This window comes from Arvicanthis niloticus, chromosome 7 (genome assembly GCF_011762505.2).
Source record: "Arvicanthis niloticus isolate mArvNil1 chromosome 7, mArvNil1.pat.X, whole genome shotgun sequence".
Classification (NCBI taxonomy): Eukaryota; Metazoa; Chordata; class Mammalia; order Rodentia; family Muridae; genus Arvicanthis; species Arvicanthis niloticus.
Window position 1 is genome coordinate 29,842,753 of NC_047664.1, and position 25,026 is coordinate 29,867,778.

At 39.2% G+C, this 25,026-nt stretch overlaps 1 pseudogene; it reads left to right on the top strand.

Moving 5' to 3' along the window:
- The window catches only part of LOC117712375 (pecanex-like protein 1 pseudogene), a 65,353-nt pseudogene extending 41,152 nt beyond the window's left edge, over window positions 1-24,201 (top strand).
- The last annotated feature ends 825 nt before the right edge of the window (window positions 24,202-25,026 follow it).

The following is a 25,026-nucleotide window of genomic DNA, read 5'->3' on the forward strand; positions in this document are numbered from 1 at the left end:
AACATAATAAAAGCAATATATAGCAAACCAACAGTCAACATCAAATTAAATGTGGAAAAGCTTGTAGCAATTCCACTAAAATCAAGAACAAGTCAAGGCCGTCCATTCTCTCCATATCTATTCAATATCGTACTCAGAAGTTCTAGATAGCACAATTAAACAACAAAAGGAGATCAGGGTATACAAATTAGAAAGGAAAAAGTCAAGGTGAAGTGGAAACTTCTAGTTTCTTTGGAAAGTTAGTTATGCCAAATGATGTTTTGCTAGGGCACACAGGCAAAACGATGTCACAGGTTTGCTAAAGCAGACACTTGAAAGGACACTTGATGAAGGTGTATAAATATGACCCCACAGACAGTGGGAGATGAGCATTGAGCATTGCTTTGATTTGCTCTGTCTTGCTATATTCTTCACTATGCTGCCACTGAGAGAAGCTCACCCAAAAAAATGCTTATGAGGTTCCTGAGGCAGTTTGCTGTTTCTGTGGCCCCCTCAGGCTGGTTAAAGAGCCTAATTGTTTGTTCCTTCAGGATAAAAATGATGCTAATTTGTGCCTGGTGTTGGTCTGCCAAAAAGACTGGTCTGTAGCTGCCAACTTAGGTATGTTGTCTTCCTGCCATAAGGACTGGTTTGTAACTGCCAGCTTCTGTGTGCTGTCTGCCTACCTAGAAGTCTGGTCTGCAGCTGCTGAGTTGTATTTGGTGTTTGCTATGGGACTGAACTGCTAACAAAGAAGATCAAGCTTGCCTTAAAAGAACTTTTGCTGAACAGGTCCACTTCCCCCATATCCTAATAACTTTTCTTTTCTACTATCACTGCTGGGTGGAGGGCTAGAGGAAGAAGTTGAACTCCAATTAAAAGTAGGCTGCAAACTATTTATGCCTACAGCAAGGTACCACTATTGTGGATATACATAAGCAACCTCCAAAATTCTACCAGAGAACTCCCACAGGTGATAAACAACTTCAGCAAAGTCACTGGATATAAAATCAACTCAAACAAATCAGTACCCTTCCTTTATACAAACGATAAACAGACTAAGAAGGAAATTAGGGAGACAACACCCATCACAATAGCCACAAATAATATAAAATATCTTGGTTTAACTCTAACCAAAAAAGTGAAAGATCCATATGACAAGAACTTCAAGTCCCTGAAGAAAGAAATAGAAGAAGATGGAAAGACCTTCAACACTCATGGATCGGTAGGATTAACATCGTGAAAATGGCCACCTTATCAAGAGCAATCTACATATTCAATGCAATCCCCATCAAATTTCTTACACATTTTAAAAATAAACTTTGAAAGAGCAATTCTCAACTTCATATGGAAAAACAAAAATCCCAGGATAGTGAAAACAATTCTCAAAAATAAAAGAACTTCTGTGGGAATCACCATCCCTGATCTGAAGCTGTACTAAAGAGCAATTGTGATAAAAAAAAAAAAACCCACAACTGCATGGTATTGGTACAGAGATAGACAAGTTGATCAATGGAATAGAACTGAAGACACAGAAATAAACCCATATACCTATGGTCACTTGATCTTTAACAAAGAAGCCAAAATCATATAGTGAACAAAAGAAACACCTTTAACAAATGGTGATGGTCTAACTGGCAGTCTGCATATAGAAGAATGCAAATTGACCCATATTTATTACCCTGCACAAAGCACAAGTCCAAGTGGATCAAGGACCTCAACAGAAAACCAGATACATTTAATCTAATAGAAGAGAAAGTGGGAAATAGCCTTGAAAACATTGGCACAGGGGAAAATTTCTTAAAGGGAATACCAATGGCTCAGGCTCTAAGATCAACAGTTGATAAATGGAACCTCATGAAACTGAAAATCTTCTGTAAGACAAAGTACACTGTCAATAGGACAAAATGGCAATGTGCAGATTGGGAGAGGAGCTTCACTAACCCTATCTATAATAAATGGCTAATATCCAAAATATATAAGAAACCCAAGAAGTTAAACTTCAAAAAACCAAGTAACCCAATTACAAAATGGGGTACAGAGCTAAACAGAGTTTTCAACAGAGGAATCTCGAATGGCTGAGAAGCACTTGAAGAAATGTTCAACATCCTTAGTCATCAGAGAAATGCAAATCAAAATGACCCTGAAATTCCACATTACACCAATCTATCTCTAAGATCAAAAACTCAGGTGACAGCAGATGCTGGTGAAGATGTGGAGAAAGAGGAATACTCCTCCATTGCAGGTGGGATTGTAAACTGGTATAACCACTCTGAAAATTAATATGGTGCTTTCTCAGAAAATTGGAAATAGTTCTACCTGTAGACACAGCTATACACTCCTGGGCTTGTACCCAAAAGATATCCTACCATACCACAAGGACATACACTGCACTATGTTCATAGTAGCCTTATTCACAGTAGCTAGAAAATGGAAGCAACCTGATGTCCCTGAACTGAAAAATGGATTCAGAAAATGTGGTCTATTTATATAATGAAATACTATTCAGCTATTAAAAATGAGGACATCATGCATTTTGCAGGCAAATGGATGGAACAAGAAAATATCTTGAGTGAGATAACTCAACCCTAAAAGAACATGCATGGTATGTACTCACTGATAGTAGATATTAGCCAAAAAGTACAGAATACCCATGGTAAAATTCACAGGCCAGAAGAAGTTTACCAAGTAGGAAATTCCAAGTGAGGATGGTTCAATCCCACTTAGAAGGGGAAGAAAATAATCATGGTTGGCAGAGAGAGGAAGGGACCTGAGTGGGAGAGGGAATGTGGAAGGGAAAAGGGGGCCAGGATCAGGTATTGGGGGAGATAGGAGAGAAGCCCAGAGGGCCAAAAGAATGTGTAGAAATATGAAGCTGTTAGGGGTAGTATATAGGGAGAGTATCTAGAACATCCCAGAGACCTGGGATGTGAGTGGCTCCCAGAACTCAATGGAGTTGACCTTAGACAAAATGTCCAACAGTGGGGAGATGGAATCCGAAGAGACAGGGTTCCCAGTGGAGGGATGGGGCCAACCAAACTACTTTCAAAATTTTTAACCCGTAATTGTTCCTGTCTAAAAGAAATGCAGGGACAAAACTGGAGCAGAGACTGAAGGAAAGGCCATCGAGTGACTGGTCCAACTTGGGATCCATTCTACAGGTGGGCACCAAACCCTGACACTATTATAGATGCCATGTTGTGTTTGAAGACAATAGTCTAGCATGGTTGTCCTCTGAGAGGCTCTACCAGTAGCTGACTGTGGCAGATCCAGATATTTACAGCTAACCATTGGACTGAGGTCAGGGTCTCCTATGGAAGAGTTAGAGGAAGGACTAAAGGACCTGAAGGGAACTGCAACCCCATAGGAACACCAACAGTGTCAACTAACCCATATCCATTAGAGCTCCCAGAGTCTAAGTCACCAACCAAAGAGTATACATGGGCTGGTCTATGGGGCCCAGCATATATGTAGCAGAGGACTGCCTTGTCTGGCTTCAGTGGGAGAGGATGTACCTGATCCTGTAGATACTTGATGCCCTAGGGAAGGGGGAAGCTGGGGAATGGGGTGAGGTGGGGGTAAGGTAGAGGGGTGAGGGTAAGGGGTGGATGGGGAGCACCCTCTCAGAGGCTAAGATGAAGGGTAATGGAATGAAGAACTCTAGGTGGGAGGACTGGGAAGGGGGATAATATGTGGAATGTAAATAAATAAAATAATTTAAAAAATAAAGAAAAGAAGGAAGGAAGAAGAAAGAAAGAGAAAAAGAAAGAAGGAAGTGTGAGGTTCTTGTAAGATACAGAAGACATAGCAGGAAGTAAAACTAGACCAAAGTTGTTATGATGAACCCCATGATCTGTATGTTTGATGTGTTAGGATTTTATAGAAAAAAGTACACATTAATACTGTATCTTAGAAAAGAATCCTGCATCTTAACACAATCAAAACATAATGGGGAGAGGAGAGACACACTAAAGAGAGAGATTATATAGCAAACTATATCGATACTATATTTTAGAAAAGATCCCTGCATCTTCACAGAAGAAATAATAAAGAGAGTAGAGACACACTAAGGAGATTACATAGCAAACTAGAGGTTACAACCTCTTTGTGTACACTGAACAATGCATTTGAAAGTCAACAAGAACAATTTCTATTCATTTTCAGTTTTACTGGATTTAGAGTTGTCTAGGATATACTCCTTTGGGTGAGTCTTTGAGGCATGTCCAAAGAAGACGGAGGAAGATTTATCTGGAGTATATACTGCATGTAACCATCATGGACTGAAATCAAAGGAGAAAAGGCTAAAACAGGATGGAGACCTAGCATCCACCTCTCTGCCTTCTGACGGTGATGCTTTTGCTGTCATTCCTTCTCCACCCTCTCACCACAGGCTCAAATGAGCTTTCTCTTCATTTTGTTCTCTTTGTGGAGTATTCTGTCTTAGTAATGTGAAAAGTCACTAATTCAGAGAGGACAAGTCAATGAGAAATGAAAACTGAGAGACAAAGAAAAGGACATTCTGAAAGTATGTTTTTAAGGTTTGAAGTTATTTTAATTTTAATTGACGAATAAAAATTGTGTTATTGATTGCATACAACTGATGTTTAAATGAACACATATTGTGTAGTAATGCAGCTGAACTAATTAAAATGTCTATTATTCTACATGCCATTTTATGAGAGAACAACTAATACCCTCTTTCTTTTTGTATATTTATTTACTTATCTGTAGGAGTTTATCTGTATGAGTGTACACATGTGTAGGTCTAGCAATACATGTAAGCTTGTATGCTCACAGACACCAGAAGAGGGTGTTAGATCTCTTAGAGCTGTTGTTATAGGAGATTTATTTTAGAAAAGTTCACATCTTAATAAATATTGAACATTTTATGCCATGCAGATAAGAAAACCTCAAGTGTATAAATATAAATATAAATATATATCAACCCAGCATATCACAGGGCAGGCTGAGAACCTGAAAGCCTGTTTGGGAGATTGGGATAGGAGTCATGGAAAGCATGATTCTAGTGTCTGATTGTGGCTTTGGCATTTGAGAGAATATCGTGACCTTACCAGTTAGTACCAGTGCCAGAGTGCAAAGATATGCATCAGAGCCCAGGGAGTGGAGCTGGGGTTGGGTAATAACAGCAGACCAGCTAGAGGGACAGAGCAAGAGAAAGAAGTAGGAACAAATGTGGGCAGACCACAGAGTAGCTACAGATAGGATGATCTATGAATGGACTCCCATGGGATTCCCAATGGGAGACTCCCAGAACCTGTGGATACCTTTGGGGTTCACTCCTGTCTCCTGATAGCAAATATAATAGGCAGGTGTGGGGACAGGCTGAGAAGGAACACACCAAGGGCTTTTCCATCCAAGAACAGCCTGGCCTTAGTAGAGATGTTATCTGCCTTGCATAATCTTCACAGCATGCCTGCCTGGTGGATCTTACTTAGAAGTGGTTTCTAGATAGTTAACCTGGGGCGATGACAACCCAATTCAGTGAAAGATCCAATGGTGTCAGCTTCCAAAGAAGAACTCATGTCTACACTGCTTGTCCAAGACAAGAAATCATATAGAATGATGTCAGGAGAAAATGGTAGACCACACTCCTCTCAGAGTGTGGGAAGAGTTGAGCATAACACCTTGCAATCTTCCCAACAATCAGTGATGGATTCTGAAATGTTAAGTTTCTCTACTGGCTAAATAGTTGTAAATTCATCACTTTACTCAAACTGGTTTAAAAACTGGAGTAACTTTGTAAACATCCATGGAATTGAGGCAGCTTTGCACAAAAGACATGGATGTTCAATAACATGGAGTATTAAGAGTCTTTGAATCTTGTTGAGAAAACTACAACGTATCATTACCTCTGTCTGTACAGCTCTCATCCACATCATTGTTTCACAGACAATATAAAGATAAGATACAACAGAAACCAAAAGAATAAAACAGCCCTGGGCTTTGTTTTTAAATATTCCCACAACAATATATCATAAATAATTTTTAATTCTTTAAAAATTCTTTGTTAACCAATGAGAGGTGATTGAAAACAATTTTTACATAACATTGAGACCTGAGATACTAGACCACTCCAATGTCTGGACTGGCAACCAGAGGTATAGAAATCAGCATCTGAATACACAGTGGGCAAAACCATTTCTCATCAGTTTTTCAGTTTGTCTTGTTTTGGTGTTTGGGGAAAGTTAGCTTTCTTCATCAACTGAATTGAATAGTATTATTTTCTCTGCTTTAAAAATTTGTGTAAGCTCAAAAGTATCCTTTAATGAAGTGGTTATTAAAGCACAGTTTTCTATTTATTTATTTATTTATTTATTTATTTATTTATTTATCTATCAAACTGTAATTTTTACTTTTTCACACAAGGGTTATAAACACAAAAAGGCAGGATGTGGGGAAGGGGATGACACAGGAGCATAGGTACTTCAGGGGGAGTACAGATATCTTCCAGAACAGAGTATCAGCTGGGTGAAGGTTCAGGGAAAATGTCACTATGACTCTGTCTATGAATCACTTGTTTCTTATCTAAGCTGGTACTATCCACCAAGGTTACCTATCCACAAGGTCTATGGCTATTAGTTCTTATCTAGGCTGGTAAATTTCCACCAAAGCTGCCTGTTACAATATCTTATAGTTATCTGTTTCAGTGTTTTTCCACAGAGACCAAGGTTTTGTGTTAGCAGGCTGACTTAGGCCTATGGCTGATTTTAGGCCTTCAGTGTATAAGCAAAGATGCCCCTAACATCTCCTACCTTCTCCAAGTATAGAAGGACCATGGCAATTCCAATCTTGCAAAGATGGGGATAGAGGCATGGCCTCCAGTTATTAAAAGGTATCTTGCAATGGCTCTGGTCCTCCTGTAGTTGTTCAGTGAGGTATGAGGGCCATACCCATCTGGATGTCTTTTTCCTGGAGAGGGGATACTTTTGACATCAACCCCTATGCACTCAGGCTTGTCCCTCAGGGACAAACCCAGTCAGACTATTTAAGGCCCAGAGACCAAAAGAAATAAGGAAAAGTAACCCAATTTCTAGTCCCAAAATGGAAAAAAGTAGGGTTGTGTTATGGCCTGGGCTGCCCCACGTTGGGTGCCAAAAATGTTGAGAACCATGCTTCCCCATGTTTGGGGGCCAAAAATGTCATGGACCGCTCTGTCAATGTTGGAACCCATACTGCCAAAAGCCTTGGGGGCTAAATTTTTAGAGCCTGCACTGCCCCAAGCTGCTCTGGTCTGTGGGTTGGGGTTCAGCAAGAGAGAGAGAGAGAGTGAGGACAGACTCAAAGAATGGAGACCAGACAGAGTGTAACTCAATCCCATTTATTCTTCAGTCTCTTCTGTCTGTCTTTTGCCTTTTATATGTCTCACTTCTAAGCCACTCCTTTAAGTCACACCCTTAGGTCTTGTCTCTAAATCTGATCTCTAAGTCACGCCCTTAATTCACACACCTTTAAGTCTCACATACCCAAGGGAAAATCCTGGGTATCTAAAACAAGATGTTATCAGAGCGTGCTCAGGTGTTGTAGGCTATTGTAATCAAGTCTCTTGTCAGGGTATATGGCTCAAGATGGCTGCAAGGATGATAGTTGCCTTCTGTTGGCTCCCCACAGGTCCCCCTTTTTAAATTTTTTTTCAAAAGGGAAGGCTGGGAAAACTTACAGAAACCGTGCCTGCCTTAGGTTGGAACAAAGGACCCCAGCCTCCCTTTCCCATCTTTGGATATTCAACAGCCATTGGTTGAGCTCCTGTCTTAGGATGGTGAGGCCTCTCTTTTTAGGGGCAAGGATCTTGAAGTGTTCTCTTACTCGTCATTGACTATCTGGCTTAGCACGTAAGTTAGGGGATAATTCTTTTTAATCTTGATGACAGAGGTTTTACAATCCCCTACTTTCAGCCTATAATAATGGACCTGTATGGGTTGTCATACAAAAGCCATCAGTTTGTTGAACAGCATGGACCCAAGAGACAAGAGACTTAACAATGCCTGAATAGTCAGTATAACAGCAACACTCTTTTTTAAGGGCAACACATAACTCCCTCTATCAGAGGAGTAAAAAGTATAAGCTTCTTCTATTCTGTTTATAAATGTGTTATAGCAGAATCTAAATCTATATAAATACAGAATTGATCATAGCGTTGATCTTAACAAAACAAATAAGGGAATCCCTGTTCCTGCTCCAATCTCAAAAAAACAACTATAGTAACTGTGGTAGTGGGTTTTCTCCTGAGTCTAAACAATGTTTCCCACTAAATCACAAGTTGGGGAATAAAGAGTCCAATAGAGCCACCCTGGAGGTACGGGTGGTGATGTCTCCTTCCACACTGAGGACTTCCCAAGTCAGGTTTGCTGGTTGATCTGTTCCAGTTCGAAGGCAATTGAGAAGCATCTTCATGTTTCCTGCAAAGAAAAAATATGTTTCTCAGGGGATTTCTCCTCCCTGGATTTGTTATTGTTGTCTATTTGTTTAATCAGTCTCTCTGGAAGCCAGCGTGTGGCATCTGCAGTTTGGGAATATATGCAGACAGAAACTCTTCCTCAGATAAGCACTGGATCTGGCCCATTCCAGGTTCCAGTTATGGGTCTTTCCAGAGGACTGTTGCAAAATTCTTTTTGGTATCAGGATGCCAGAATCTATCTGCAGCAGATTTTCATTCAGAATCCAAAGTTAAAAAATTTAAAATAAAGAGCATTTGATGAAGGATATTTCTGGGGGATCCCTTGGTAGGATACCATTCCCCCTTTTTAATTTTTTCAAATTGACATTTAATGGTTTGATGCTCCCTTTCAACCATACCTTGGCCCTGTGGATTATATGGAATACCTGTTTCATGTAGTATTCCCAATTTTTTACAGAACTGATGGAAACTGGAGCTTGTAAAACCTGGGCCATTGTCAGTCTTTATCTGTCTAGGCACACCCAATACAGCAATTTTAGCAAGCATATGAGTGATCACATGCTTGCTGTTTCTCCAGACTATAATGTTGCATAAATGAAACCACTGTATGTATCTATACATACATGTATGTATTTTTGATTGCCAAATTCATTATAATGAGTAACATTCATTTGCCAGATACTGTTTGGTATCAGTCCCTTTGGATTTATGCCCAAATGAGGAACTGGTACTAGTTTAACACATGATTGACATTGTGTAACAATTTGTCTAGCTTGTTCTCTGGTAATTTTAAACATAATTTTTAAAGTTTCAGAATTAAGGTGATATAACTCATGAGCCTTTATGGCCTGATCCAAGTTAGATAATCCTTTCTTCACTTTTTCCTAATCCTTTCCCTGGGGGAAAATCCAGAGTTTACCATTTGAGCTGTGATTACTTCATTAGGGCTGAACATAATCAATCCCAACTGAGATAACAGATCTTTGCCCCAGGGATTAATAGGAAGGCTTGAGATGACATAGGGTTGTATATTCCCCGTATTACCTTCTTTATCTTTCCACATCAGCACCTTGGAACTTTGTTGTGGATTTTGACTTTGGCCAATATCCCTTAGACTCATTAAGGTTGAAGTCAGAGGCCAGGTGGCAGGCCAATCACTTTGTTTTAGGATAGTCACATCAGCTCCTGTGTCAACCAAGCCTTGGAATGCCTTTCCATCCAGCCACAGTGCCATCATAGGTTTTTGTTTAATTATAGGCTGTACCCAATATGCATCAGAGGAACCAAAGCCTTGATCCCCTCTCTTAGCATTCTTATATTTGTGATTAGTAGGGTACAATGGAAGTAACAATAGTTGAGCTATCCTCCTTCCTGTAGGAATGGTGACTATATTCTGAATTGCCTGTGCCATTACCTTAATCTCACCTTGATAATCATTGTCTATTACTCCAGGAAAAATTTTTAGTTCCTGCATAGTAATACTGATTCTTCCCACTATCAGGCCAAACACATTTGGATAGAGTGGTCCAAACACTCCAGTGGGTAAGGCCTGAGGTCCCATTTCTGGGGTTAATACTATGTGGGTGGCAGAACTGAAGTCTAGTCCTGTGCTTCCTGATGTTGCTCGACTAAGTTCTGAAAGGGATTGGTGTTTGCTGGTAAGAAACTGACTGCTCCATAAGCATGTTTTGGCTTGTGTTGGTTTGGGACCTGGAGCTGGCCCCTTTTCCAGTTTCCCTGATTATGGGAAAGGGTGTTTCCTTGTGCGTCTCTTTTGGACCTACATTGACTAGCCCAATGCTTTCCACGTTTGCAAAGTGGGCATAGCCCAGGCTGTTTTCTGGGCTGTCTCTGGGTTAACTCATTTTCTGCCTTGCAATCTCTTGCTAAGTGTCCAGGCTTGCCACATTTAAAACAGGCTTTTTGGTTTCTACTAGCCAAAAAAATCTGTTACTGATTGTCCTTGCATGGCAGCCGCCATAGCTAAGCCCTGTTGGTAGGAGAAACTTATGTCAGAACAGAGTCTGATATACTCCGTAAGGTCTGTCTTTTTCCTGTAGGGTCTAATGCAGGATTGGCATTTTCATATGCAAGTTGTTTCACATAATCTACCCCTGCCTCTGCATTACCAAAAATCCTTCTTGCTGTTGTCATTAATCGATGGACAAAATCAGAATATCGTTCATCAGGTTCTTGTCTGACTGCTGTTAAGGATACACTAGGGTCCTCTTTTGCCGGGAGTTTACTCCAAGCCTTCATTGCTGCGTTTTGAATCTGAGCGAATAAGCCTGGGTCATATTGCATCTGGTTATCACTAGAAGCAAATTGCCCTTCTCCTACTAAAGCATCAAAGGACCAACCATTGCCTGCCTGAATGTTTCTCCTGGCTGTTTCTTTACAATTTTCATGATACTCTGATTTCCAATAAGATAGTCACCACCGCTATGAACTGCTCTCACTAAAGTATTCCAATCACTAGGAGCCAGCCACTCCTCTGCATCAGACTCTAAAATTGCAAGAGTAAAGCGACCAGTGGCACCGCATTGTGATACCACATTTTTTTAATTCCTTAATAATTTGAAAATTAAACCCCGTGTGATGTCTCTAAGCAACCCTTTGATCATATCTGGTCTCTGATACAGGGAAAGCCTCAGCGTCTCCCTTCTCTGGATGATCTGTGGCTAATCTTAAGCTAAGGGACAGGGACTGCCTTTGGACTCCTGGTTGAGGAACACAAGGAACCAGGGGATTTTCATAGTTTACCTCTCGAGACATCTTCCCTGTCTTTAATTTTTGTAGCTGATTAATTAAGTCCTGATACTCTTTCTAACTCTATTTGTTGTTTAAGAACAGATATTTTTTCCTGTAACTCCCATCTGGGATCGATAACCACCATCTCCATTGGGGGAGTACTTGGAGGCAGAGGCATGTAGGGAGGGTGTCTTCCGGAAGAGGGCCACTCAGGATTGTAATGTTCAGCTGCCTCTTCCTCTAGGTCAGCCTGATCTGACTCTGACAAATCGTCATCAACATTTGGTTGTATTTTAGATTCTAATTTCAGATAAATACATTTCTTTTTATTTTGAATATTAAATATAGCATTCAAACAACGAAACAAAAGCAGACAATTAACACATGTGAGTACACAGTCTAGAGCTGTACACAGTCTTTTCTATTGTAAAATAGAAAATCAAAAAAAAGAGTAAATCAAGTCCAATGAAGTCCTTTTTAATTTTTGGAGATCACCTCAGACAGAGAAACGAGGGATTTCTTCAGATTAATGATGTCAATCTCTAGCTGTTTGATGTCCTTGTCAATGACCCATCAAAGGTCTGAGTAGTGTAAGTCCAGAGGCCAGCATCAGGATTAGAACTTCTAGCAGCAAACAACATGGGTGATTCATTTTTACCTGGAAAGGAAATTCTCAGGGAGATTTCTCTTCCCTGGATGTCCATGGTTATTCATCTTATTTATAATTGGGCCTGGCTTTGTGGGGGGTATCTATTTATTTCATTAATTTTTTGGCAGCCATTTAGCTGTGCCTTCTTTGGTATCAAACAGGCATATCAATCCTCAGCCCCATATGAGAACCGGGTCTGGGCCATTCCATTTAAAGGTAAGAGGGTCCTTCCACATAACTGTAGCATAGTTTTTATTGGTCTTAGCATGCCAAAGGCAACCAGCACCAGGTTTGTCATGAGCTTTTAGATTTAGAAAATTAAAAATGAACAAGGCATGATGGAGAGTATTTCTGGGAGACTTCTTCTGGGGGTATAGTTCCCCTTCCTTTGCTTTAAAAGCCAACTTTTCAGAGTTCCAGGGCAGAAGCACCAGTAGCTGCTTCCCCTATACTCAGAGAGTTATTAAGATATTATTTTAAAGTTTTATAATATCTGCTTTATAATATCTTTTTTTGAGGATTATAAAGAATCCCAATAACATAAGTAATAGTAAATTGTTAACTAAATATCTCAAATGTCTGACTGTTACAGTCAGTTTTATTTATCTTAATCTGATATGGAACACCAAGCATAAAACATACTATAGGCAATAACTAATTATATTTTTAATTGTTTATCTTGTTAAAGTAATTGTAACTAGAAAGGCTGAAAAGGTGTCAAATCACATATACATATTTTAATTTTTTTAAATAAAAATGAGTAATATCCACTTATCATAATTGATTAGATATAAGTCCTCAAGTATTAACACTATTATGAAAAAATTGAGGACACTAAAAACAAATTTTGTAATTTGATCTATATACTCTCTAAAGATGTGAAATTATTGTCTCAGGCTATTATCATTAAACATAGATCTATAAAATGTATTATCTTGTGGTGATGTTATATAGTAGATGACTTTTTAAATCTTAATGATGATATTTATTAAATCTTAATGATGATAATATAAAATTTTTAAAATTATATCTATGATTCTTAAGCTCTTTTATAATGAGACTGTTACTCGGCCTTTTTCTGGTAGTCAAAAACTGTAATAAGATGGTGGTACACACCTTTAATCCCAGCACTTGGAGGCAGAGGCACATGGATTTCTGAGTTTGAGGCCAGCCTGATCTACAGAGTGAGTTCCAGGACAGCCAGGGCTACACAGATAAACCCTGTCTCAAAAAACATAAAAAAAAAAAAAGAATTTTGTCATTTTCTCAGATAACATCAGTTAATTTTTCCTAGATAAATAACCAGACTTTTCTCAGAGCACATTTCAGGAGGTTATAAAACAACTTGTCAAAGGTTAATGAAAAGGGAACCAACAATTTATCATAGGTGTTAGGATAGAAAATAAAATATTGTCTGGGCTTATCTACACAAATCTTCACTAATAACCCAGTTATAGTTCTGCGGCTATCTTCTTTTAGATTTGTTGGAAGGGGATTACTTTCTTGCTCTTTCTAGGGTATAATTTTCCTCCTTGTATTGGAGGTTTCCCAATATTATCCTTTGTGGTGCTGGGTTTGTGGAAAGATATTGTGTAAATTTGGTTTTGTTGTGGAATATCTTGGTTTCTCCACCTATGGTAATTGAGAGTTTTGCTGGGTATATTAGCCTGGGCTGGCACTTGTGTTCTCTTAGGGTCTGTATGACATCTGTCCAGAATCTTCTTGCTTTTATAGTATCTGGTGAGAAGTATGGTGTAATTCTGATAGGTCTGCCCTTATATGTTACTTGGCCTTTTTCCCTTACTGAATTTAATATTCTTTCTTTGTTTTGTTCATTTGGTGTTTTGATTATTATGTGATGGGAGGTATTTCTTCTCTGGTCTAGTCTATTTGGCGTTCTATAGACTAGAATATAGGCTTCTTGTATGTTTATGGGCATCTCGTTCTTTAGATTAGGGAAGTTTTCTTCTATAATTTTGTTGAAGATATTTATTGGCCCTTTAATTTGGGAATCCCCACTCTCTTCTATACCTATTATCCTTAGGTTCGGTCTTCTCATTGTGTTCTGAATTTCCTGGATATTTTGTGTTAAGAACTTTTTGCATTTTGTGTTTTCTTTGACAGTTGTGTCAATATTTTTTATGCACCTGAGATTCTTTCTTCTATCTCTTGTATTCTGTTGGTGATGCTTGCATCTATGACTCCTGATTTCTTTCCTAGATTTTCTATCACCAGGGTAGTCTCCCTTTGTGATTTCTTGATTGGTTCTACTTCTATTTTTATGTCCTCGATGGTTTTGTTCAATTCCTTTACCTGTTTGGTTGCGTTCTCTTGAAATTCTTTAAGGGATTTTTGTGTTTCCTCTTTAAGGGCTTCAACCTGTTTACCTGTGTTCTCCTCAGATTCTTTGAGAGTGTTATTTATGTCCTTCTTAAAGTCCTCTATCATCATCATTAGAAGTGATTTTAGATCTGACTCTTACTTTCCTGGTGATATGGGGACTTCAGGATTTTCTAGTGTGGAAGAACTAGGTTCAGATGATGCCAAGTACCCTGGGTTGCTGATGCTTTCTTTTGAAAGCAATTTTTAACCTAATAATTCAGTTAATGTAATGAATGTTTGAATTTTGGGGTTAATGCTTGAGTCATTTAGTTTTTGTATTTTCTAGAGATTGGCCCACCACGTACGTGCTGAACCCTGCCATGGAGCTGTACTTTCTTTCTTGGTAGTCTTTGAAGCAAATTCAGTTTAAATTTATTTTCTTTTTCAAAAGTTCCCTCTGTGCATTTCCTCTTTCTAACAGAAAGATTTTCATTTGAAGTTTTTAATTTCACAAGATTTAGAATAAATTTGTTATTTTCTTGTCTATCACATGTTTATAATTTATTTCATTAATTTCTATTTTTTAAAACTTATTCTTCTGTTCTATTTTCTTGTTTAGTTTTGTGTTTCTAGAATTAAAATATAATAGTTATTTTACTTGTTAGGGTTTTTACTTTACAAATATCTTATGAAGTTCTATCTTACATGATACCATGTGGGTTTTTTTTCCAAGTTTTAAAAGATGTGGAAAATATACATAGCATTCATCACCAGTATTTGTTAATTCCTTCATTTGTTTCTTCAGAGTGAACTTCTCTCTCTCTCTCTCTCTCTCTCTCTCTCTCTCTCTCTCTCTCTCCCTCCCTCCCTCTCTTCCCCTTCTCGCTCCCCCTCCCCTCCCTCTCCCTGCCCCCTCCCCCCCTCTGTGTAGTGTTTAAGTCAGAGGTCAATGACTGGCATCTTTCTCAGTTGACTTCCACCTTATTATTGAGACAGGATTGCAAAGTAAACTTGGAACTCACCACTTCAGTTAGAGTGGCCAGAGAATTCCTATGGATCTTCCTGCCTCTAGCTCCCCAGTGTTGAGATGTGCATGCCACTGCACCCAGCCTTCTGTGTGAGAGTATCCAAAGTCAGGTTCTTATGCCTGTACAGCAACTGAGATATCTCCCTGTTCATTCATTTAAAGGTTTTTTGATAGAGATATCAAAATGAGAATAGTGTATCTGTATCTTGTTATATAGCATTGTCAATAATATTTGAAGTTTGCAAAAACATCCTAAATTATTCTTTTAAAGAATAGCTATTTGAAAGTGTGACCCAAACATAGTCTACATATATCATATTTATTTTTATTAAATATTGCACTTATGCCAGCATTTATTAAGATTTTCTTATGTTCATAGTATTTTGTGCCCACAGATTTATTTTAATAATTATAGTACTTTAAAAATAATATATATTCTTTGAGAGTTTCATAGACATATATGATGTATTTTAATCTTATTTACCTATTTCCTTCCAACTCTCTCCAGAATTCACCAACACATTTCTGTCTTGACTACATGCCCTTTGTGATTATTACACTTTCTGATAGCCCACTGTGTCCAGCTAGCACTGCCTGTGTGTGTGTGTGCGGCTACGAGAGCATCCACTGTGGCACAGGTAACCTCCTAGAAGCCAAATCCCTCCCTCAGCAGCCACCAACTGTCAATAGCTTTTCAACTTGGGCTGGGGTTTCAGGAACTCCTCCCCTTTCCCATCCATGCTTGAACCTTTTCTGGTTTGATCTTTGTTCAGCGCCCCTTCCGAGTCCCCTTCGCCCGCGAAAGAGACACGTGAGGCAGTGTTCGGGTAGTTACTACAACGAGGCTTTATTCTTGTATCAGCAGAAGCGGAAGACTCCAAGCCTGGGAAAGGCACTGCTATATGTACCCTAGAGTGGTGTGTTCACTTCTGATTGGCTGTTCACTCATCACCCCATATTACGCCCCGGGATGGGCAGTGGCTTGGCGCGCTTTTGTCTTTTGCACCTGCGCAGTTAGTTGTTTACTTGTGGGAGCACAGGATGCCCGCGCCATCTTGTAATGGTGAATGCTATCACGCTCACCACGGCTCCTAACAGATCTTGTGCAGGAGAACATCTTGTGCTGTGAGCTGATCTGTACATAAGCAATGCCATGTCCAGTATTTCACAGTTCTTTCTCCCACCTTCTGGCTCTTACATGCTTTCTGCCCTGGCTTCTGAGATGCTCACTGAGCATTTGAGGATGGGATGTTGATATACTGACACATCTATGGCTAAGCACTCACTGGCTACAGTACTTTTTGTAAAAATTTTCTGTGTCTGAAAAGAATTTCCAATCTAATTGACTGGTACAATATTTGACACACTTATATTAAGTTGGTAGTTAAATTAGTTTACTCAGGTCTACATTTTCATGAGTAATTTGGTCTAATCTATCAATAATAGAGTTGTAGTGAAGCTCTTCCACTAGTGTGATGATTAATGTATCTTCCTCTCTATATCAGATTTAATGGTATATATCTTCCAAGCCTATGAGCTAAATGGTTTTGGATTTTAAAATTTCCCTGGTGATCAATCCTTTTAACATATGCTGAGTCTCTGTGCTCTCATTAATATTTTAAAATTTAATCCATATTTTATCTGTTATTCATATAATTTGTCTAATTTTCTTGTAATATAGCCAGTACCATATTTATTTTTGTCATCTTTCTAACACTGTAACAGACTACCTGTGATAACTACTATACAAGGAAAACAACTTTTTTTGGCTTATAGGTTTCAGGCTATGATCAGGAAGACACATTGTTTTGACACTCTTGTGAGTGTGTTGTATGTCAACAGTGGGTGTATGCAGCTCCGAATTACAGAGACTGAAGAAGGCAGACTCCCACAATTTTCTCTCAGGGGCATCTCTCAAATCACTTAAGGATTCCACTAACTAAAATGTCTTCCTCCTCCAATTATTTTTTGAAAGCATATATGGTCTTTGTGCTTTTTCAGTGAGCATGTGTATTATTTAAGAGGAACAATGAACACATATAGTTTGCTAATATATTCTCTTCCTAAATAATGCAAATATCTGAGATGAATAGACTTTTGCTTCTGATTGGACATTTTAAATGAATTCTTCTTTATTCAAAACCAAAATTAAATAATATTATAATGTCAATGAATATTCATACTTGTCATATTTACTGATATACTTGCTAACTAGTGCTTAGCTGCTTTCACATTTCTTATTCTGTAAAAACTTAATTTATATGTATATATAAGTATATGTGAATACATTTTATTTAGGAAAAGTTTCACATTTGTTCTTATTTTTTAGAGTTTCATTAGACATCAGTTGTTTTTCAATTGATATTTTTTTTTTGCTAACACCTTAATTACTTTGTTCCTCTTCCAGTTCCCAAAATTGCTCTTCTAAAGTCAGACACCAAGACTGCTACCTTCTCTTTTGTTTTATGAAACTCGCCATTTTGTATGTAGTTATGGATTGTTTCAATTATTTTTGAAATTTTGAAATTCTCTGAGGTACATGCATCTCAAAGGATTTGTTATATTATGAATTCTAGAATATTTTCAACCATTTCTATTTAAGATAGTCTCCTATTTTTTACCTATAGAATATGAATAATTATTAGACAACCACAATCTATCTTTTGTGTCTTCTAGTATTTATATTTATATCAATTATGTCTTCTGTTTTAGAATATTTAGAATATATTTTTTATTTTTGGCAATTTCATACATGTATGTAATGTATCTTAATTATATCCACCCACTACCCTCTTCCATTTCTCCTGGGCCCTGCCACCATCCTCTTTTTTTTTTTTTATTTAAATAAGCCATGGGGTCCAGTTAGTGCTTCTTCTATGAGCATAGATAGATGCAGTGCCCTCCACCAGAGCATGGCAAATTGCCAGTGACCACACCTTCAGAGAAAAATGTCCCCCATCTCCAGCATGTGAGTCTCTTCCCCATTCATGTCAGGAAAAATGACAACAACCCCTTCTTCAGTTTCTGAGCCCCTTCCCCATCCATGCCGGATGTTAATTGGATGAAAAATGACCCTCACCCCCAGCTTGTGCGCCCCTTCCCATTTATGTTGAGATGCTGACTGGATTGATCTTGTACAGGTCTTGACCAGGTAGGCATAACAGCTGCCCATTTAAGAGTGCAATGACCTTTGCATGTCATTTCTTCCTGTGAAATTTCAATCATTTCTTCAGATCTAATGATTACATAAATCATTATTCAGAAGATGTAGCTATTTCTTTTTAGTACTATTCTTCAAATTTCAATACTTTAAAAATATATTTAGCGGTTTCAAAGAGAGTTCACTGGTTAAGAGCACTTGCTATTCTTGTAGAGGATCCATGTTCATTTGTTAACACCCACATCTGCCAGCAACCACTTGTAACTCCAGCAAGAGAGGATCTAATACCTCTGGGCTCCTCAGGCATCCACTCACTCACATGTATATACCCAAATGCAGGCACAAACATATACATAAAAATGAAAATAAATCCTTAAAGTTATTTCAGAAATATTACATGTTTCTTTTCCTAATATTTCTGATCATATTTTCTTTTCCTTAGTTTTTATTTATTATGCCCGATTCTGCTTTATATTAGTCTTTTAAAACATATTTGTGAAAGTTATTTGAAAAGTGGCTTGAAGTTAAATTTCTTAGAATATAAGTTCTTCTGTTTCCTTTTAATAAATTATGGTTATGTTATAAAAAAGATAGGTACTTCTTCATTGTCCCATTTTCTAATATCAAAAACATGGAAGATGTTTCTCTGTTTTTCAAGATTTTTTTACTTCTATGAAAGTGTCCGTTGTGCTTTGTCCTGCTGTGACTAGATATCCCAGGGTGGTAGTACCCAAAGGAGGCTTCCTCTTCTCTCAGGAGAAGGAGGGGGTAATGGGGAGTGGAGATTTATGAGGGTAGGACTGGAAGGAGAGGAGGGAGGAGGCTACAACTGGGATGTAAAGTGAATATGTAAATAATGAAAAAAGGAAATATATCCACTAATATTTTTAATATATATACATACATATATACGTATATATATATCAAGATACACAAACAAATGAGTCACCAATAGCATATGAATGTGTTGAAAGGAATAGAAGAAAATAAATCGAATGATCTTATGGTTTTTGCCAGTGTAGGTTGAGTGTTAGAAATGTCTTGTGTTCTGGCTACTTTCATATTAACTTGACACAAGCTAGAGTCAGTTTGGAAGAGGGAATCTCAATTAAGAAAATGTCCCTGTGGACAAGGCTATGGTACACTTTCATAATTAGTGATTGATATGGGAGTGTCCAGATCACTGACCACTTCTGGATGGACTGGTCATCCTGGGTGCTATAAGCAAGCAGGCTGAGCAAACAACAGGAAGTAAGCATGCAAGCAGCACTCCTCCATTCCCTCTGACTCAGTTTCTGCCTTTAGATACTTGCCCTGCTCGAGTTTCTTTTTTAATTTCCCTCAGTGAACTGTGACCCAGGATATGTAAGCCAAATAAATTCTTTTTTTCCCAAGGTGTGTTTAGTCATGGTGTTTCAACATAGCAATAGAAATCTAAACAGAAGCCGGGCGGTGGTGGTGCATGCCTTTAATCCCAGCACTTGGGAGGCAGAGGCAGGCAGATTTCTGAGTTCAAGGCCAGCCTGGTCTACAGAGTGAGTTCCAGGACAGCCAGTGCTACATAGAGAAAACCTGTTTCGAAAAACAAAAACAAAAACAAAAACAAAAACAAAAACAAAAACAAAAAGAAATCTAAACAGAGACACCTTAAAATTTTTCCTTTACTACATTGAATAAAGGTGGGGATAGTGGATAGGCTTGTCCTAGTCCTGATTTTATTAGAATTGCTTTAAATTTGATTCCATTTTGGATGATGTTGACTGTGGGTTTGTCATAAGAAGTCATTTTTATGTTGAAGTTTGTTCCCTCCAGTCCTAGTCTCTCTAAGATGTTTACCATGAAGTTATGTTAGATTTTGTCAAAGGCCTTCTAATGATACAGTTATACAATTAAAATAAATCTAGACAAGGCAAGCTTTACTCTTGATCAAGAGGGTGTGCTTGGAAGATCGAACACATAGAGACAGGAAGTGCATTTGGTTTATGTTCTAACTAAGTGGTTACTGTGTCTTTGCCCGATTGGGTGGAGTCTGACCTCATAGTCCTAGTTTAATTGGACAGTCTGAAAAGAACTGGGACACAGGAAACGAAGAAAGTGAAAGGGGTCACTGCTCCAAGTAGAAAGAGGTCACTGCTCCAGGTGATCAGATTCCTGGAATACAGTACTGGACCTTTGTGTAAACAAAGGTTTTAATAGGTATGGGTGGGGGTTAAACATTTACATAAAAGTTATATAAGGTGTGTGTGGGGACCTAGAAAGATTGGAATTCCTTGTTCTAAGCACAAGTTTTATAGTATTTGATAGAAAAGTCTCATACTTATTTATTTCTTACAAATCTCTTCTCTTTTTTTCCCCAAATACTCTTTTTGTCCAACTCAATGAAATGCTGACTCTCTTCGTCTGTCTTATCTTGGAGTAAGAAACTGCAATAGGAAGGAAGTGCCTGTTTAGTAATAGTTGACTCAATAATCCTGGGTTAGATCCCTAGTGCAGGAATTAATTATTTCATCTATTTTATTATTGTGTTTTAAAGTGAGCCCATATTCCTGTGGTGGTCCGTAGGCCAGGAGATTGACCTTGCACCATTGGAATGCAGGTCTGTACCCAAGCTAGAGAGTCTATTCTCTTGCCAAGGAGGACACATTTTCTCCTAAAAGGCTACTTTAACTACTTTAACATTCCACCTCCTGAAAAAGCATTTAGGAATCAGATCAGAAATCAGCTCTCCAAACACTTTTGGCATCTGGCAAAGATGGGGGTGCCAAGAGTCTCATGGACATTTCTTGGCTTTAGTAAAGAAAGGAATTGGTTTTTCCTTTGGTGTCTTTTCACCATAAAGTGCCTAGCCAGTTTCTACCTCCTGTTTTTATCATTCCCCTCTTTCTGAAGGAGAAAGCTTAACTGTCAATATGGGAGTGAGTGATGAATAATATGGCTTCTTCAGGCTGAATTTGGTGATATCATTTATAGTAGTTTGAGGTACTGCTGTGGGGGTCTTATAGAAAAGACCCCAACTTCAAATGTAGAGAGAAAAAGAAGTCCTTGATTGGTATCTGGAAAGGATTTTAAAATGTCCAAATCTCAATCCATTAGAATCTCTTGATGGGCTCACAATAGCCTTTGGAGATTTACTGGGCTCTTTTCTGTAGCTTCTAAGGTTGGTCTCCAGAGTGATGAACCCACAATCTGATTTCACACCCTTTGATACTTATTGAAGCAGCTAAAAGTGAACATGTCCTTCCCACATGCCTTCTTGATAGGCAGAGAAAAGATATTTAACTACCATTCAATTTTAGGTTAAAACAATAGTGGACTTGTTTTTCTTGGCCAGGGACAGGGGCTTCAATGAGTTAAAGTCTGAAGTCTTATAACTGGGCATAAATTTTGTATTAATTTCCATTTATATAAATTATTACATTTATTGAATATGTGTCTATCTCTAAAATAAATCCAACTGGATTGTGGTGTTGCAAGTATTTTATTGAAGATTTTTGTATCTATGTTCATGAGGGATATTAGCCTATTAGTATAATTTTTGTTATGTCTCTGTTTTTATATTAAATACTGACTTTGTATGAGTTTGAAGTGCTTCTTTTTCTACTTTCAAAAGTAATTTAGAAAATACTAGTTGTAGATCTTTAAAAGTCTGATAGAATTTATACTGTAAATCTAACTTGGGCTGTGGAGTTTTGTTTATTGGTGTGTGTGTGTGTGTGTGTGTGTGTGTGTAATAGCCTTTTACTATTTTGATCTCTTTATTTGTTATTAGTTTGTTTACATTGTTCATCTTTTCTTGGCTTAACTTTGGTGATTTGGATGAATCCAGAAACTTACCTATTTCTCTTAGATTTTCTAACTTAATGAAGTATAGGTTTTGAAATTACAAAGACTTTTAGGAGCATTAAATAGATGCTCATTTGGCCAGATAAACAGGACTTTCTCTAATATTAACCGTGAATGGTCAGAAGTGTATCTTTGATGAGCCAATACTTATTTGGATATGCAAATTGCTCTATAAATTAGAATGTGTCAAACAGCTCTCCAAATTCTTTAGGATGTTTTTATTGAGCAGAAAGAAATGTTAGTGAGGGTTAGTTAATTGTCAACTAGAGAGGAGTCAGACCTTCAGGTACATGTTCCAGGAATTATTTAGATTAAGTTAGCCACTAGGCATGCCTGTATGGGCTTGTCTTGGTTATATTAACTAAGGAGAGCAAAGCCACTTTATGTGGATAAAGATTCACTTCTGGTGACTCTTTGTTATGGACTCTGTGTTCTGGGATGAAGAGATTTGGGAACAGCCTCCCATCGTATGTCCAGTGACCTGGAGTCCTTCCTCTATGGATTGCATGTCCTGTTTAAAGGGGACTTCCGGATTTCTTCAGTTCGAGACGAGTAGATCTTTGCTGACACGGAGCTGCTGAGAAAAGTTGTCGTGCCTGAAATCCGTATGTCCATTAAACTCCATCAGGATCATTTCACATCTCCAGATGAGTATGACGACCCCTCTGTGCTCTATGAAGCCATCATGTCTCACGAGAAGAACCTTGTGATAGCCCACGAAGGGGACCCTGCATGGCGGAGTGTAGTCCTTGCCAACTCTCCCTCCCTGCTAGCTCTGCGGCACGTCATGGACGATGGCACCAATGAATACAAGATCATCATGCTAAACCGAAGCTGCCTGAGCTTCAGGGTCATTAAGGTGAATATGGAATGTGTCTGAGGTCTCTGGGCAGGCCAGTAGCAGGAGCTTGTTTTTCTCCGGAACTGGAAACCAGAGAGAGGCAGCATCCAGAATGCCAAGCAGGTACTGCAAAACATGATAAACTCATCTTGTGATCATTAGCTACCCGATCTTCATGTTGCCCCTCACGACGTCTTACGCTGACAGCCATGACCAGCTCAAAGAAATTCTTGGGGGACCAATCAGCTTGGGAAACATCCGGAACTTCATCGTGTCTACCTGGCACAGGCCGAGGAAAGGCTGTGGAGCCAGCTGTAACAGTGGTGGCAATATTGAAGATTCTGACACTGGAGGTGGGACTTCCTGCCCTGGTAACAATACAACTAGTGCCAGTGATCCCCACAATAATGTGTCCCAAGGAAGCACTGGACACCTGGGACAGGGAACAGGCTACAGATTCCACCCGCCTACCACATCATATCCTCCAACACTAGGCACTAGCCACAGTGTCCACTCAGTGCAGTGCAGTCTGGTCAGACAGTCACCGGCACGTGCCTCCATGGCCAGCCAGTCTTCCTACTGCTACAGCAGCCGCCACTTGTCCCTGCTCATGTCCACCAAAGGGTTTGTGCCATGTTGGTGCTCCTCCACCAGATATCTCTTCGAAACTTGCTGTCGTCCATTCAGTCCCGGCTTTTCATGGTGAGCCAGATAGAAGTTGCCAGCTAGGGAAGCATGGACTGTGTGCAGCACGGCCTGCCCTCCTCCAGCAGCTCCAGCCAGAGCATCCCAGCCTGCAAGCATGCACCCTCATAGCCTTCCTGGAGGCAGAGGGCAGTCAGAGTGATGCCACTGAGGCCCGGCCAGGCAACACCTCAAGTCCTGCCAACATTTCACATGCCAGAAAGGGGGAAGTGATCTACAGAGCCCAGATTATGGATCTCAGTCAGATTCTGGAAAGAATCAACGTGTCAAAGAGGAAAGAGCTGCAGTGGCCTGATAAAGGAATTCGGTCAAAAGCTGGGAGAAACAGCTGGAAAGACTGGAGTCCTCAGGAGGGCATGGAAGGCTCGTGGTTCACTGATGGGTGCCTTGCAGCAGAGACCCAAGTACAAGGTCCCACATTGACAAGACAGTGCTTCTTGTTCAGATCGATGATAAATATGTGACTGTAATTGAAACTGGGGTACTAGAACTGGGGGCGGAAGTGTGAGCCTGCGCTGCGTACCAGGGTTCCTTTCTCGGCTTCCCAGCCCCTGGAGAGAAAGCAAAGTTGCAGAAGATCCACTTAGGAGGACCAATCGATCACCTGCCCTTCACAACAAAGACATGACCAGTGGCTTAGTTAAGCTCTCCACCCTGACTCCTGTCACTGTCTTCATCTCGCAAATAAAGCTGAAATATTTTTTTAAGTTAGCTGCATGGAAGGCAAAACTCAATTGGAGCCTCCTGATGGAAGGAAGGCTCTCTATGCATTTACGCTGTAACCGTGGACTCTTGTCTAACTCTAAGCTCATAGTTTTCTAATTACTTTGCCAAAAACAGTTGTCATGGTTTTTGTTGTAGAAAATGAAATCCATTGACCATCATTTTTGCAAACAGACCCACGTGGAAGCATTTGGTTCAACATATAAGAGCTTGAAGGTTTAATGTGCAGTGAGAATGATGACTAGACATAGGTTTATCTTATTCCTTGAACACTAAAAACTTTAATGAAAAAAACTGCACTAATTTTTTTACAGCAATGCACTAAATCTGAGATTTCTTAGAACATTTATTTATATATATAAAAATAAAATACCATTATTTAAATTGCCTTCAGGATTAGCCCCCCCCCCCCCCCCCCCCCCCGTTTCCTGACACTCAGCCAGCAGAACCTGATGCTCCTCTTCTGTCAGTGCGCTGGACTCTGGAGACATACTTGCAGCTTCACCCCTCTCCTTTCCCAGAGCTGGTGACCAGTGGATCCACCTGGTGAAGGTCAGCGCCAGCTACCCTGTCGCACCTCCCGTGTGCCATGCTTGTCTAGCTGGTGGAG